General features: G+C 41.4%; 1 pseudogene; it reads right to left on the minus strand.

Moving 5' to 3' along the window:
- Nucleotides 1-14,837: 14,837 nt before the first annotated feature.
- LOC105004664 lies at nucleotides 14,838-15,606 on the minus strand (annotated as a pseudogene).
- Nucleotides 15,607-16,500: the final 894 nt, after the last annotated feature.

The raw sequence follows: 16,500 nt of genomic DNA on the forward strand, positions 1-16,500 counted from the left end.
GCAAAGTAATGTCTCTGCTTTTCAATATGCTATCTAGGTTGGTCATAACTTTCCTTCCAAGGAGTAAGCGTCTTTTAATTTCATGGCTGCAGTCACCATCTGCAGTGATTTTGGAGCCCCCCAAAATAAAGTCTGACACTGTTTCCACTGTTTCCCATTTATTTCCCATGAAGTGATGGGACCAGATGCCATGATCTTCATTTTCTGAGTATTGAGCTTTAAGGCAACTTTTTCACTCTCCTTTTCACTTTCATCAAGAGGCTTTTTAGTTCCTCTTCACTTTTTGCCATAAGGGTGGTATCATCTGCATATCTAAGATTATTGATTCCAGCTTGTGCTTCTTCCAGTCCAGCGTTTCTCATGATGTACTCTGCATAAAAGTTAAATAAACAGGGTGACAATATACAGCCTTGACGTACTCCTTTTCCTATTCGGAACCAGTCTGTTGTTCCATGTCCAGTTCTAACTGTTGCTTCCTGACCTGCATACAGATTTCTCAAGAGGCAGGTCAGGTGGTCTGGTATTCCCATCTCTTTCAGAATTTTCCACAGTTTATTGTGATCCACACAAAGGCTTTGGCATAGTCAATGAAGCAGAAATAGATATTTTTCTGTAACTTTCTTGCTTTTTCCATGATCCAGTGGATGTTGGCAATTTGATCTCTGGTTCCTCTGCCTTTTCTAAATCCAGCTAGAACATCTGAAAGTTCATGGTTCACATATTGCTGAAGCCTGGCTTGGAGAATTTTGAGCATGACTTTACTAGCATGTGAGATGAGTACAATTGTGCAGTAGTTTGAGCATTCTTTAGCATTGCCTTTCTTTGGGATTGGAATGAAAACTGACCTTTTCCAATCCTGTGGCCACTGCTGAGTTTTCCAAATTTGCTGGCATATTGAGTGCAGCACTTTCACAGCATCATCTTTAAGGATTTGAAAGAGCTCAACTGGAATTCCATCACCTCTACTAGCGTTGTTTGTAGTGATGCTTTCTAAGGCCCACTTGACTTCACATTCCAGGAGGTCTGGCTCTAGGTCAGTGATCACACCATCGTGATTATCTGGGTCATGAAGATCTTTTTTGTACAGTTCTTCTGTGTATTTCTGCCACCTCTTCTTAATATCTTCTGCTTCTGTTAGGTCCATAGCATTTCTGTCCTTTATCGAGCTCTTCTTTGCATGAAATGTTCCCTTGGTATCTCTAATTTTCTTGAAGAGATCTCTTGTCTTTCCCATTCTGTTGTTTTCCTCTATTTCTTTGCATTGATTACTGAGGAAGGCTTTCTTATCTCTTCTTGCTATTCTTTGGAACTCTGCATTCAGGTGCTTATATCTTTCCCCTTTTCCTTTGCTTTTCGCTTCTCTTCTTTCACAGTTATTTGTAAGGCCTCCCCAGGCAGCCATTTTGCTTTTTTGCATTTCTTTTCCATGGGGATGGTCTTGATCCCTGTCTCCTGTACAATGTCACAAACCTCCGTCCATAGTTCATCAGGCAGTCTATCAGATCTAGGCCCTTAAATCTGTTTCTCACTTCCATTGTATAATCATAGGGATTTGATTTAGATCATACCTGAATGGTCTAGTGGTTTTCCCTACTTTCTTCAATTTAAGTCTGAATTTAAATCTGAATTTAAGCCCTTACCTTTATTCACAGAATATGAAATATTATACTTCCACCTCACTCTTCCAAAATCCAGATATTTCATGACTTTGTTGAGGACTTAGCCAAGAAGCAAACTCATTGTAAAATAGATGCCACAAAATGCATGCACTACACACAGGATTCCCTGGGTGTTTATGCAACCTAGTCATGCTTTTTTATATGCCCACAATCTTTATTAAGCTAGCCATCTGGTTATCAACCTACCACAGATCAGGACTCACAAATAAAAAGAGGCAAGCAGGGTAGTAAGGAGAAGTGACAGCAAACTTGTGACAGCAAGGGAAAAAGCCAAAGAACATAAAAAACAGATAAGCAGACTGACATTTTATGCAATGGACCCAAGGACAAAATGGCCTTCATGAATCAGTGGGTCCCGGGGCACTTCTGCATTTCATCAGAGCTCAGGAAGGAACAGCTGCGCCAATTACTGGCCTTGGCACACGGAGATAAAGTCAACTCAGTCTATCCTAGGTAAGAAGGAAAGTGAATTGTGTAATAAATTTTTAAGAATTTCTATCAAAGTGTTACACTGTTCAAAAGCTCTGATGCTTAAATCAACAACATTTTTTTCTAGGTCAGAAACTTGGGTACCTCTTACCTGTTATTTCTTAAGCTCTGTTAAGAGCTCTACCTCAAAGAGGAAGATCATTGTCCTTACTAAATTGAGATTAAGAGAAGTTGAGAAATTTTCTAAGTCATACATCTGCTACTTGATTGATCCAAGATACAAACGCTTGATTTTCTAACTCCAAAATCCGTGTTATGTCATTATACCACACAGCTTTATTTATCCGAGACACCTTCCTAAGGGTTACCTTAGGATTGACATATATGTACTACTGATACTATGTACAAAATAGGTAACAAACAAGAACAGATTGTACAGCACAGGGAACTCTACTCAATGCTCTGTGGTGACCTAAATGGGAAAGAAATCCAAAAAAGAAGGGATATGTATGCATACGTATAGCTGATTCACTTTTCTGAATGGCAGAAATGCACACAACATTGTAAAACAATTATATTCCAATAAAAGTTTTTTAAAAGATGCCTTTTTCTCCATGAAGATATCCTAAAATGAAGTGTTTAAGTACATAACCCAGAGTTATCAGCATGCTCGATTTACATCTTTGCCTCAGGGAATAATTAGACATCCAGGTTGCTACTGTGTTTAATTTGTACCTACCATATGCCCCGGTGCCCTGTGGAAGGACATACGAAGAAGTCTTTCAGCTGACTGAGGACTTCTCTGGATTCCCAGGTTCAAGCTCTGCTGGGAGACAGGGCTGGGCTCACACCAGTGCATCTGGAGGTCAGCCTGGCAATGAATGAGGGACAGTGTCTTATCTAACCTCAACATAGAAACAGAGGCTGCATCACATGGGCATATTGACTTGGCAAATGAAAAGACCTCTGAGTTTTGTTCTAAAAAGCAGTTTGTAGGAAGAACTGAGATAGAAGCTCTTGGGTACATCCAGGGACATCCTCTGGAGGAGGGAGAAGGGCCAGATCCCTGCAGGCCACATCATTCAGACAAATGTTTGTGAAGAGCAGGACCAGAGCTAAGAGACAGCCCAAGACTTTGGAATCAAAATAAAAAACATTTGAATACGAGACTTTAACAAGTGAAAATTAATACAAAAGTTCATGATGCACAACATAACTGAAGTTAAGTAAAAATAGGATGAGTGTTACTGCTGATTGCTTTGTGTCAGGATTTACTTTGGGCAATACCAACAGAGAGTTAAGATAAATGTTCTTTTTTGTTCTAATTTGTTTTTTAATTGGAGGCTTTGCAATGTTCCGTTGGTTTCTGCCATGCGACAGTGTGAGTCATAATTATACATATATGCCCCCTCTCTCAGAGAAGGCAATGGCACCCCACTCCAGTACTCTTGCCTGGAAAATCCCATGGATGGAGGAGCCTGGTCCATAGGCTGTAGTCCATGGGGTCGCTAAGAGTCGGACACGACTGAGCGACTTCACTTTCACTTTTCACTTTCATGCATTGGAGAAGGAAATGGCAACCCACTCCAGTGTTCTTGCCTGGAGAATCCCAGGGATGGGAGAGCCTGGTGGGCTACCGTCTATGGGGTCGCATGGAGTCGGACACGACTGAAGCGACTTAGCAGCAGCAGCAGCAGCCCCCTCCCTTCCCATCCCACCCCTCTAGGTAGACACAGAGTGCCAGGCTGGGCTCCCCGTGTTATGTAGCAACTTCCTACTAGCTGTCTATTTCACACAGGATAGTGCCTATATGTCAATGCTGCTTTCTTTCTTTCTTTTTTTTTCCTTATAAAGGAAATCAGTCTTTATTGTATGATCACAAAAGCATTATAGGCTTTTTGGTTTAAAACAATAGAACATTACAACAAGGAAAGTTGTGACAGTTTCTGAAAATCCCATCTCCTTAGAAAACCACCATGAAGATCTGATCCAAAGACTGCCGTGCACACAGGAGCACACACGTGTGCAACCAAATGCATCTATATTTAGATGAGAGCTTACTACACACATTCTTCAGCAACTCCGCCCTTCTCACATAATCAGGCATCTTAGGTATTAGTCAGCTCTTGCCACAATAATGCTGATTAACAGGATGGTCCCCCAAACTCAGAGGCTTAAAGCAACAATCATGCATTCTCAAGCTCATGGTCTGTGGGTTAGCATGGTCTTTCATGGTGGGTCACCAGCATGCAAGAGAACGCTACTTTCTTAATTTGTCCAACTTTCTCCTTCCTTGGTTGTATCTATAATTCCATTCTACATCTGCACCTCCAATCCTTCCCTGCAGACAAGCTCATCAGTACCATTTTTCTAGATTCCATATGTTAAATGCTCTTTTTTGGATATTTATTTACTTTGCTGCACTGGATCTTGGTTGCAGCATGTAATCTTTGATCTTTCTTGTGGCAAGTGAACTCTTAGTAACCGCCTATGGGATCTAGTTCCCCAACCAGGGATTGAACCTGGAACCTCTACACTGAGTGTGAAGTCTTAGCCACTGGACCACCAGAGTAGTCCCCAACATGTTCTAAATGTTCTTAGAAAAGAAGGGTGAATACATGGCTGCAGAAAGATGGTGATTTGGGAGATTATTTTTAAATTACAAGGTTCACTAGATGGAGGAAATAAAAATTACCTTGGAGTTTTTAAGTCTGGAAGGGAATTGCAGCCTGAGACAGCAATTCTCAACTATCCTTTTGTTCAAAACACCACCAGTGAGCACCAGAGCCAAGGGAAGTAGCTTAAAATTATTAGATTGCAGAGCCTGGTCTTGCTGGACTTGGCCATGTGACTGACTTTGGCTTGTAGAACACAAGAGGAAGTGAAAGTGTGATGAAATGAGTCTAGGCCTCAAGAGACATCACATGTTCCTACTCACTTTTCTTGCAGTTCTATCATTGCCATGAAGAGAACTTGCCCCAGGTAACCTGCGGGTCCCAAAGGAATAAGCGTCACGTGAACCCAAGATAAACTAAACCCATGGCCTGAAGCCGCACTCAGCCAAGCATGTCAGAATCATTAGGGCTGCCCAGTCTCCCTCAGAGATGCATGAATAGATGATACTTATTATTGTGGGATTTTTGCAGTTGTCTTACACAGCAACAGCTGACTGATACAGTGTCCACAAGTCAAGACATTCATCAACTTCTTAAGCCTTTGCATACAGCAGTAATTATCAACCCCAAGTGCACAAGAGAATTGCCCAGGCAGTTTGTTAAAAACAGCCAATGCCCATCCTCACCTCAGACTACTTTTAGAATCTTTAGTGGTTGCTCTTGGGCATCAGACATTTCAAGAGGTCCGTGAGGGATTTCCCTGATGTCCAATGGTTAAGAGTGTACTCTTCCAAAGCAGTGAACACAGGTTTAATCCCTGGTCAGGGAGCTAAAATCCCGCATGCAAAAAAATAAATAAATAAATAAAGCTCCTCAGGTGATTTTCAAATGTGCAGCCAGGGTCAATAACACTGATGTAGATACAAAAATCTTATCACTAACATGAAGAACAAGAACTCACTTTGTACTAGGTGCTGCAAGTGTAAAGCCAGTCCTCAGAATTCAAAAGTTCATCAAATGTATCCGGGTGTTGGAAGACTTATAAACACATTGCTAGCAGGGATTAATATATATTAATACAGTGACCTGCACACACCTCCACAGGGAAGCTAGTTCAGAATCATTTGGGGGAATTTGAGAGTATGCAGATTCCTGACCCCCCAGGCTGGAGATTCTGATACAGTAGGTCTGGGTCTTGGATGTATTCTGGGTTTTTTAAAATACCACAACCCATTTGGATATGTAGTCAGGTCAGGAAATTTTTGCTTTGGAATGTGCCAGGTTGGTCTTATTAAGAAGTGGAATCAGGACTCAATCTGAGTTAAAGCTCATAAGCTCCCCTTAGAGTGTTCAATGAGATTAGGGCAGCTATCTGCTCTGAGCCTCTATCAAAATTCCCTTTCTAAGAGCCTAGCAGAAGGACTTTAGACCTGAATATGGGATAAATAATTTTTAAAAATAAGGAATTTTTAAATTAGATGATGCAAACCTAAGTTTGAAAGAAGAGATTTTTACTCCCCCCTCCCCTCCCCCTCCCGCTCCTCTGTCACTAGAGGAATTTTTAGTGACTAGAGAGTATGTTCCAAAACCAAAGCAGAGACAAAATGTAGAGTGAAAGTGAGATGAGACAGGTTGGTGCATAAATGCAGCTCTGGAAAATTCCAAGCGTGGAAGAATATTCCAGGTGTGCATTTCAAGCGATAACCAGGCACAAGATCAGAGTGTGAGGTGTAATAAACTCTCCCTAGCTGAGGTTTCTAATGAAGACCTGGCCCTTGGATATTTGTCTGTCTTTTGGGAGGATTCCCAGATCCCCAAGATAGAGGTTGGCCCTCCACCACCAGCTCAGCAAGGGTCCCTTCCCTGTTGTTCCTAAGACTCACATCCCTCACAGGAGGTGGCATATCCCATGTGCTCTGTTTGCAAATTTCACTGCTATTTGTGTGTTTCTCTCTGCGTTTGGTTTTGTTTGTTTGTGACAGCTTTCTATGTGTTGTCTAGATAAATAAACTAGTAGGTAAACCAGCATTATTGGAGAAGGAAATGGCAACCCACTCCGGTATTCTTGCCTGGAGATCCCCATGGACGGAGGAACCTAGCAGCCTACAGTCCACGGGGTCACAAAGAGTTGAACAGGGCTTAGCGACAACAACAAACCACCATTATATCCTGGTGGCTCCCCTGGTGGCTCAGACGGTAAAGCGTTTGCCTGTAATGCAGGAGACCTGGGTTCGATCCCTGGGTCAGGAAGATGCCCTGGAGAAGGAAATAGCAACCCACTCCAGTATTCTTGCCTGGAAAATTCCATGGATGGAGGAGTCTGGTAGGCTACAGTCCCTGGGATCACAAAGAGTCGGACACGGCTGAGCAACTTCACTGGTTCACTGAATTATATCCTAATGGAGAGAATCATTGTCAATTTCTCTCATGTAGGAAAGAGAGAGTTCCTATATACTAGGAGACTTTGGGAAAATCTTTCTAAATAGAAAGTAAATTCATTCAATTGGGTTTGTTCAAGGCCAGCTGATATCAGGAAAATTATGACAGAGCACCTATGAATCATTATGGTCCATTACTTGGAAGTAGGAGTGGAGGAAGAGGAACAGAAACATCTCCTGGCTGGATAAAGCCCCTTCTCATGACCACAACCATCCACTTTAGGACAGCTGAACTCTCAAGCCTCCTTCCTTAGAACGCCACCAAAATATTCCAGACTCCCTGTCTTTTTTTTTTTTTAATGCTTTTGATGTGGACCATTTAAAAAAATCAGACTTTTAATTTTGTACTGGAGGATAGCCCATTAACGATGGTGTGGCAGTTGCAAGTGGACAGCAAAGGGTCTCCGCCATACAGACACATCTATCCACTCTCCCTCAAACCCCCTCCCATTCAGGCTGCCACACAATGTTAAGCAGAGTTCCCTGTGCTGTACAGCAGGTCATTACTGGTTATCTGTTTTTTTTTTTTTTAATTAATTATTTATTTATTTTACTTTACAATATTGTATTGGTTTTGCCATACATCAACATTAATCCACCACGGGTGTACACGTGTTCCCAATCCTGAACCCCCCTCCCACCTCCCTCCCCGTACCATCCCTCTGGGTCATCCCAGTGCACCAGCCCCAAGCTTCCTGTATCCTGCATCGAACCTGGACTGGCAATTCATTTCTTATATGATATTATACATGTTTTAATGCCATTCTCCCAAAGCATCCCCCTACTCCCTCTCCCACAGAGTCCAAAAGACTGTTCTATACATCTGTGTTGGTTATCTGTTTTAAATATAGCAGTATGTACTTGTCCATTTTTAAAGTCCTTATTGACATTGTTACAATGTTGCTTCTGTTTTACCTTTTGTATTTTTTTTGGTGGCGAGGCATGTGGGATCCCAGCTCCCCGACCAGGGGCTAAACCCACACCCCCTGCTTTGGAAGGTGAAGTCTCACCCACTGGGCCAACAGGGAAGTTCCTCCCTGCCTATTTTTGAGCATTAAACCGGTGAAAGATTCCAGGAGTCCTTTCCCGGTGAGGTTTCCTTCCACTTCCCAGGCAGGACATGGGTTAAATGAAAGCTGGTCCACGGTCAGAACTGATGCTTAGTGACTCCCAGGCTCTCATTGCACAGGCTTCCTGTACAGAGCCAGATTTTCTTCACCTGGGAGTGCTCTGAAGAGATATGTAGCTATCTTAAGGGAATACTCTAGCTTTTCATTTAATGGTTGCCGAGAGCAGCACTCTTAGAAGAGTTGTTGTCAACTCTCCAAGGAGGCTTCTTCCAAGATCAAAAGGGCCCTGAGGAACTGACTCTCCAACGTGTTGAAAGAGACTGTGCTGGGCTCATCAATCATAGAGAAAAAGGACATCTGAATTTCCCTCTGGGAGGCCACACTTTGTTATCCATTAAAATAATTAAAATGTGAACAAATAAAATATCAGCAGAAACAGATAAAATACATATTTCAGTAGCGTTTTTCAAAGCACTAAGTCGGTGAAGGACTACATAGAAGTTGGAGATTGGCTCTTTGGAATCCAGAAGACGGCAGATCTGGGTGCAGAGCGAAGAGGGGTGAGAAATGGGTTGAAAATAGGGGATTCAAGAATGGTCTTCACTCAGAACGACAGCATTCATTGGCCCTTGTACCTTGATCACCTACCTCCACTCAAGGCTGGAGATATAGGTCCTGAAGAGAAGGAATTGCAGTCTAGTCCCTATGTGATCCAGAAATAACCCACCTTCACAGCTGTGTAAACTCTGGCTAATGTTCTTTTTAAACAAATATTTGTTAATTTATTTGTTTGACTGTGCTGTGCCCTACTTGTGTAATGTGAGATCTTTCATTGCAGACCACGGGCTCTTCAGTTGCAGCACGTGGACTCTGTAGTTGCAGCGAGTGGGCTTTAGTTACTCTGCTGCATGGAGGACCTTGGTTCCCTGACTAGGGATTGAACCCATGTCCCCTGCATTGCAAGTTGGACTCTTAACCACTGGGCTACCAGGGAAGTCCCTGGAGATAGTTTTCAACTTCTTGCATCAACTGCAAGACAACTGCAGAACACTTGATGATGTTTGTAGGTCTACATAAATGTTAAAGATTATGGCAATGGTAAGAGAGGAGAGGAGAAAAACAAAGAGTACATAGGGAGGGGGGTGTGATACACTTTCAATTAAGTTCAGTTTAGTCGCTCAGTCACGTCCGACTCTTGGCGACCCCATGGACTGCAGCATGCCAGGCTTCCCTGTCCATCACCAACTCTGGAGTTTACTCAAATTCATGTCCATTGAGTCAGTGATACCATCCAACCATCTCGTCCTCTGTCATCCCCTTCTCCTCCTGCCCTCAATCTTTCCCAGTATTAGTATCTTTTCCAATGAGTTAGTTCTTCACATCAGGTGGCCAAAGTATTGGAGCTTCAGCTTTAGCATCAGTCCTTCCAATGAATATTCAGGGCTGATTTCCTTTAGGATGGGCTGGATGGATCTCCTTGCAGTCCAAGGGACTCTCAAGAGTCTTCTCCAACACCACAGTTCAAAAGCATCAATTCTTTGGCACTCAGCTTTCTTTGTAGTCCAACTCTCACACCCATACATGACTACTAGAAAAACCATAGCTTTGACATAGCTATGTCATTTGCTATGTAATAGCAAAGTAATGTCTCTGCTTTTTAATATGCTGTCTAGGTTGGTCATAACTTTTCTTCCAAGGAGTAAGCATCTTCTAATTTCATGGTTGCAGTCACCATGTGCATTTTGGAGCCCCCCAAAATAAAATCTGTCACTGTTTCCCATGAAACACTTCCTATTTGCCATGAAGTGATGGGGCCAGATGTCATGATCTTAGTTCTCTGAAAGTTGAATTTTAAGCTAACTTTTTTGCTCTCCTCGTTCACAGGAGAGTGTGTGTGTAAATTATTTATTTATTTATCACAGGCTCTTTAGTTCTTCTTTGCTTTCTTCCATAAGGGTGGTGTCATCTGCATATCTGAGGTTATTGATATTTCTGCTGCTAATCTTCATTCCAGCTTGTGCTTCATCCAGGCCAGCATTTCTCATGATGTACTCTGCATATAAGTTAAATAAGCAGGGTGACAATATACAGCCTTGACGTATTTCTTTCCTGATTTGAAACCAGTATATTGTTCCATGTCCAGTTCTAACTGTTCTAACTGTTGCTTCCTGACCTGCATACAGATTTCTCAAGAGGTAGGTAAGGTGGTCTGGTATTCCCATCTTTTGAACAATTTTCTGCAGTTTGTCATGATCCACATGGTCAAAAGCTTTGGCATAGTCAATAAATCAGAAATGGATGTCTTTCTGGAACTCTCTTGCTTTTTTGATGATCCAGCAGATGTTGGCAATTTGATCTGTGGTTCCTCTGCCTTTTCTAAATCCAGCTTGAACATCTGGAAGTTCATGGTTCATGTATTGTTGAACCCTGGCTTGGAGAATTTTGAGCATTACTTTGCTAGCGTGTGAGATGAGTGCAATTGTGCTGTAGTTTGAACTTTCTTTGGCATTGCCCTTCTTTGGGATTGGAATGAAAACTGACCTTTTCCAGTCCTGTGGCCACTGCTGAGTTTTCTAAATTTGCTGGCATATTGAGGGCTGCACTTTCACAGCATCATCTTTGAGGATTTGAAATAGCTCCACTGAATTCCATCACCTCCACTAGCTTTGTTTGTAGTGATGCTTCCTAAGGCCCACTTGACTTCACATTCCAGGATGTCTGGCTCTAGGTGATACAATTTAGGAAATGATAAAAGCAAAGCACTACCCTGTTATTTGAAGTTGCAACTGTGACCAACAGAAGTAGAATGATAATATGTTTTTTAAAAAAAGAGAGCTGAGAGGGAAGGGAGAGAGGGGATCACATAGTATGAGTGAGCTACATGAGATAAATAAAACATGAGGTAAACAAATCAACAAGTTGCCTCTATTTTTTTAAGTCTAGTAATTATCTGGAGTTGTGAAGTTAAACAGATCTAAAGCAAAAATGATTAAAAGAGCTTTTCTTTGGGGAGTAGCATCCCTAGTTAGAGAGGGGATAGAGGTAAAACCATTGCTGTGTTAAACTCTTTAGTATCATATCATTGTATTTGTGCATATATATGAAGTGATGCTTCCCACGTGCCACGAGTGGTAAAAAACCTGCCTGCCAATGCAAGAAATGTAAGAGACGTGAGTTCGATCCCTGGGTTGGGAAGATCCCCTGGAGGAGGAAATGGCAACCCACCCCTGTATTCTTGCCTGGAGAATCCCATGGACTGAGGAGCCTGGTGGGGTCACAGAGTCAGACATGACTGAAGTGACTTAACACACACAGCACACATGAAGTGTGATGCAGGTGAGGTCTGGAGGCTGTAACATGTGTGATTTTAGGCAACTTCTCCTAATTTCTCCATGCCTCAGTGTCAGTGTATATAAAGGCAGGAGTAATAACAGTGTGTACCCCATATTGTTGGAAGAATTTAATGGGATGATGTAATTAAAGTATTTAATATAATGACCGAGTAACTTCTCAATAAAGATTGGTTATAATAATAATTATTATCATCATCACTTGTAACTTGCTTTTATCCACTTAGTACATCTTTAACAGCTCTACAAATTGAGACACATAGCTCTAAGTCACTGTTTGGTAACTGCATTATAGTCTATAGTTTGGGCTGCCATCCTCCTTCTGCCTTTTAACTGCTAAGGTCCAAACATGCTCCTTACTGAAACCAGGGTTTCTCAGTCTCAGCACTATTAGCATTTGGGGTCAGATCATTCTTTGTTGTGTGGGACTGTCCTGGGCATTGTCACATGTTGAGCACCATCTGTGGCCTCTGCTCACTGGATACACCACCTCCCCCAAGGGCTAGCCACCAGAATGTCTCTACACGTCACCAAATGCCCTTGGTTGCAGTGGAGAAGAGGGATAAAATAACCCCATTTAAGAGTCACTGTGCTAAACTAACATGGCTAAAATCCATCCCGGCGATTTCAGTGACTGCCCACCTAGAGCCAAGTTTCTCTTCATAGGAAACTGTCCTGGAGCTAGCTACAGGCAGATATAAAATGCTGCAATCCCCTTTGGGCAGTTTTGGCACCAGGAACCTATTTTGTGGAAGACAATTTTTCCATGGACCTAGGGTGTGTATGTGATGGTTTTGGTGTGATTCTGGCACATTGCATTTCTTATATCCTTGTTGATCTGACAGGTGGCAGAGCTCACGTGACAATGCAAGTGATGGGGAGTGGCTGTAAATACAGGTGAAACTTCACTCACTCGCCTGCTGCTCACATCCTGCTGTGCAGCTTGGTGGCAGATTCATTTCGATATATGGCAAAACCAATACAATATTGTAAAGTTAAAAAATAAAATAAAGTTAAAAAAAAAACACAAGCTACAGACATGTAAGAGTCCATGGCCTGGGGGTTTGGGGACCCCTGCTTTTGGGTATTACTCATCTGAAATTCAAGATTAGAGAGACAGCTGCATTGTGCCTTTAGTCTCAGTTGCACTTTATAAGACTTTGGAAAAGAAGCAAGGAGTATTATTCAAGGACTAATATTAACCTCTTCAATCAAGCCAACCAATGGCAGACTATTAGAATGACATCATTCAGCCTCTTGGATCTTATGAACTCCATCATAAGTTTATCACAGGAGAAACTGGGTACAATTTTTGAAGAAGCAGTTAATAGCTAATTTAGCATAAAGTAGTGTGTTTTTCCACAAATTTTCCTCCTAACCAAGGCTAATAGCCTTGCCATGTAATGTCAAGGAATCCAGCAACTCCATAAAGGCCCAGTTCAATGATTAGGTGAGGACAAAACATGAAATCCACATCCAAATAACACTAGCTCAGAGTTTATCTTCATAAATGCATGAGAACGAATAAATACAAGTAGAATCCCATGATTACATACCATTTTAATTTAGAGTTGTGATTAGCAAAACTACATCCATGTCTTTGGGGATAGTTTATCATAGTAGTACTTTGCTGATGTGGTTTCAGAAAATTATTTCAAATGAAAAATCCTGTAGAACAGATGTGTTCACAAGTCCCTGTCCACATAGCAGTGGATTTGCTTAATGAAAACATGGTTATGGCTCAGAATTAGTGCTTTCTACTGTATCAGTATTGTTATATTAGGGACCCAGAGGAGTAAAGGAGGTTGAAAAGAAATGAGAATGAGGAAATTGTCAGAACTAGAGGTCAGGGAAAGAATATCTCCAAGGCAGGTACCTTAACATGGTGCAGAGGAAAGGAGATGAAAATGAAGAAGAAACGGAAAAACCAGGACATAAAAACAATGCCGGCTTTATTTAGATAAACCAAATTCAACCCAGTAACACCACCTCTGTGCTCTAATATCATTTCATTTAAATATAATTGGAATGTAGCAATGCCACTTCCATCTCTCTCAAATTTATTGAAATGAGATTTTACAAGCATTCACAAGTTATTCCTTCTTCAAATCATCCTTGAACCAGGGGAGTCCTAAGACTACTTTGTTTTCAAAAGTCATTGATTGAAATTCTATTTAGTTCCTCTACTGTTCAGCCAGCTTTGGAATAATTAATTGTTTATGTTTTGTCTCCAAAGCAAGCAAGAACAATCCCATTTGAGGATTTGCTGCAGAGAAGCTGTCTTTCTCTACAGCACTATGGACTGATTCCTGCTCCCCCTAGAATTCATATGTTGAAGCCCTAATCTCCAATGCGATGGTATTAGAAGGTGAGGACTTTGGAACTAATTAGGTCATGAGGATGGAGCCCCCATCATGGAATTAGTGCCCTTATAAAGACCAGGGAGCTCGCTTGCTTCTTCTCCTTTCTCCCTTTACTTCTCTTTCTCTTTCCCTCTTCCATTCTCTCTCCCTCCTCTCTATTTCTCTCTTCCTCTCTCTCCCTTTCTCTCTCTCCCTCTCTCCCTTCAATGTGAGGACATAATGAGAATACACCTATCTACACTCTAGCAGCAAAGCCTTGATCAAAAACCAAATCAGCCAGCACCTTGATCGTGGACTTTACCGATTTCAGAACTATGAGAAATCAGTCTGTTGTTTAAACCATCCAACTCCTGTTACTGTGTTATGGTAGCCTGAGCTAACACATACAAGTGTGTAACACATTTTTCTTTCTGTTCTGCTTGTGTTTACATGAAACAGAAGTCAGCCAGCAAGATCCTTGTTGCTAGAGAGCTATACTTTCAATCAACACGAAACCCAAATCCCATGTACACCCTATTCATTGTGAAACTACAAAGAAGGCAAATTTTATCTGATCAAAAATAAGAACATTTTGAGGAAAGCCAGCAATTTAATTTTGGGTGATGGCAGAGGGGGCTGATAATAAAGGTAAACCTTGGAATGGATAACACTGGCAGTTTTAAATGACACAACAGAAAAAAAATCAATTTATTCTTGAATGTTAGTTAACCCAAGCTAAGAACTATCAGAAGAGCTGAAATTTTAATCAAATAGTATGCCTTTTTCTTAAGAGGCCACCACACCCATTTCTAACTTTAGTAGTTGAGTTTCTTTTTCTTTTTTTTTATTAATCACTTGGAATTATCTTTAATTAGGTACAAAGACTTTTCCAATCACATCACATAGAGATCATTTTATCCCCTGCTCTGTTTGGCTGCCAGTCTCTTGTCTCTCTCCTCAGCAGTGGCAAGTAGAATACCCTTTCCACAGGGAAGGGAGATACATGGTTTGTTGCCTTTGCCAATAAGGAAGATGTTCGAGAGCCGTGTGGCAAAGCTGTTGCCATTCACGTCTTTCACATGAACTACGTTAAAGGAACCTGGATTGGTAATCACACCAATTCTTCCCAGGTTAGCAACTCCAGTCACCATGCACAGGTTACCAGTGTCAAATCTGATGAAATCAGTAGTCTTACCAGTCTCCAAGTCAATTTGGATGGTGTCATTCACCTTGAGGAGGGGATCAGGGTAACAGATGGTGCGAGCATCATGGATCACTGGATGAGAGACTCCTTTTGTCCCCACAAAGATCTTTCTCACTGTACAGTTTACACTTGGCCTCCTCAGGTGTAACACGATGAACAGCAAAGCGACCCTTGGTGTCGTAGATCAAATGAAAACTCTTTCCAGTCTTATCTATGCTGATTACATCCATAATACCAGCAGGGTAGTTTATATCGGTGTGGACTTTGCCATCCATCTTAATGAAATACTGCATGCAAATCTTCTTTACTTCATCTCCTGTTAGGGCATACTTAAGTCTGTTCCTTAAGAAAATGATTAGGGGGAAACATTCCCTCAGCTTCTGGGGCCACGTAGATGGACGAGAAACAAACACACCAGTCACTTTGTCCAGCATCCAACGTTTTGGAGCTGCTACACGCTTCTTGGGACCCTGAGTCATGGCTGCGCTAGGCACGAAAAGAGCGACTTTCTTTTAAAACATAGAAAGTTTAGACCAAAACTGGGAAAATACTTCTCATTAAAAGGAAGGTAAAACAAACATTTTCATAAAATCGATCTCCCTTTTTTTAGCATGCATGTTCAGTCGTGTCTGACTCTGTGACCCCATAGAATGTAGCCTGTCAGGCTCCTCTGTCCATGGGATTTTCCAGGCAAGAATACTGGAGTGGGTTGCCATTTCCTCCTCCAGGAAAATCTATCCCCTAAGACATTTCTAAAGTGATACCGACTTTGTATTTTCTCAGAAACTACCTGCAATAGAGGTTATACTGTTAGTTGCCTTCGAGCTATTATTGAAACAAAATAGCAACTGTCTTATCTTGATTTGCTGATGCAGGTAGCAATAGAGTTCCTTTAGATTCAGCTTGATTTGTCTTTTTTCATTGGCTTTATTAAAAGATATTAATATATGTATTTTTTATAGCTTGCAATGCACATACATTATTGTCTTTAATCTTTTCAATGACCCTGTGAATTTAGTAATATTATCATTGCTATTTTATTTTTTTCAGAGACATAATTGGCTGCTAGAGAGGGAAAGGAATTTGCCAGGTGTTAATCAGTACAAAAGTGGTACAGCTAGAATCTTGCAGAATCCACAGGCTTTTACAGGGTCCTTCTTGTCCTCCCCACACAAATGAAGTGTGGTCCTTTCTCAACACACACATACTTGTTTCATACGTAGAACATAAAGCATAACTTGTTTCAGAGACTGATTACAATTGGCCACATATATGAAAAAACTTTCACAGACATGGAATCCTTCATGACGAATTTTCTCCTTACAGGCTACAATCCTCATTTTGATTAGTGACTTGGAGATTAGATAGTAAAA

Source organism: Bison bison, unplaced genomic scaffold (assembly GCF_000754665.1).
Source record: "Bison bison bison isolate TAMUID 2011002044 unplaced genomic scaffold, Bison_UMD1.0 scf7180017864481, whole genome shotgun sequence".
NCBI lineage: Eukaryota > Metazoa > Chordata > Mammalia > Artiodactyla > Bovidae > Bison > Bison bison.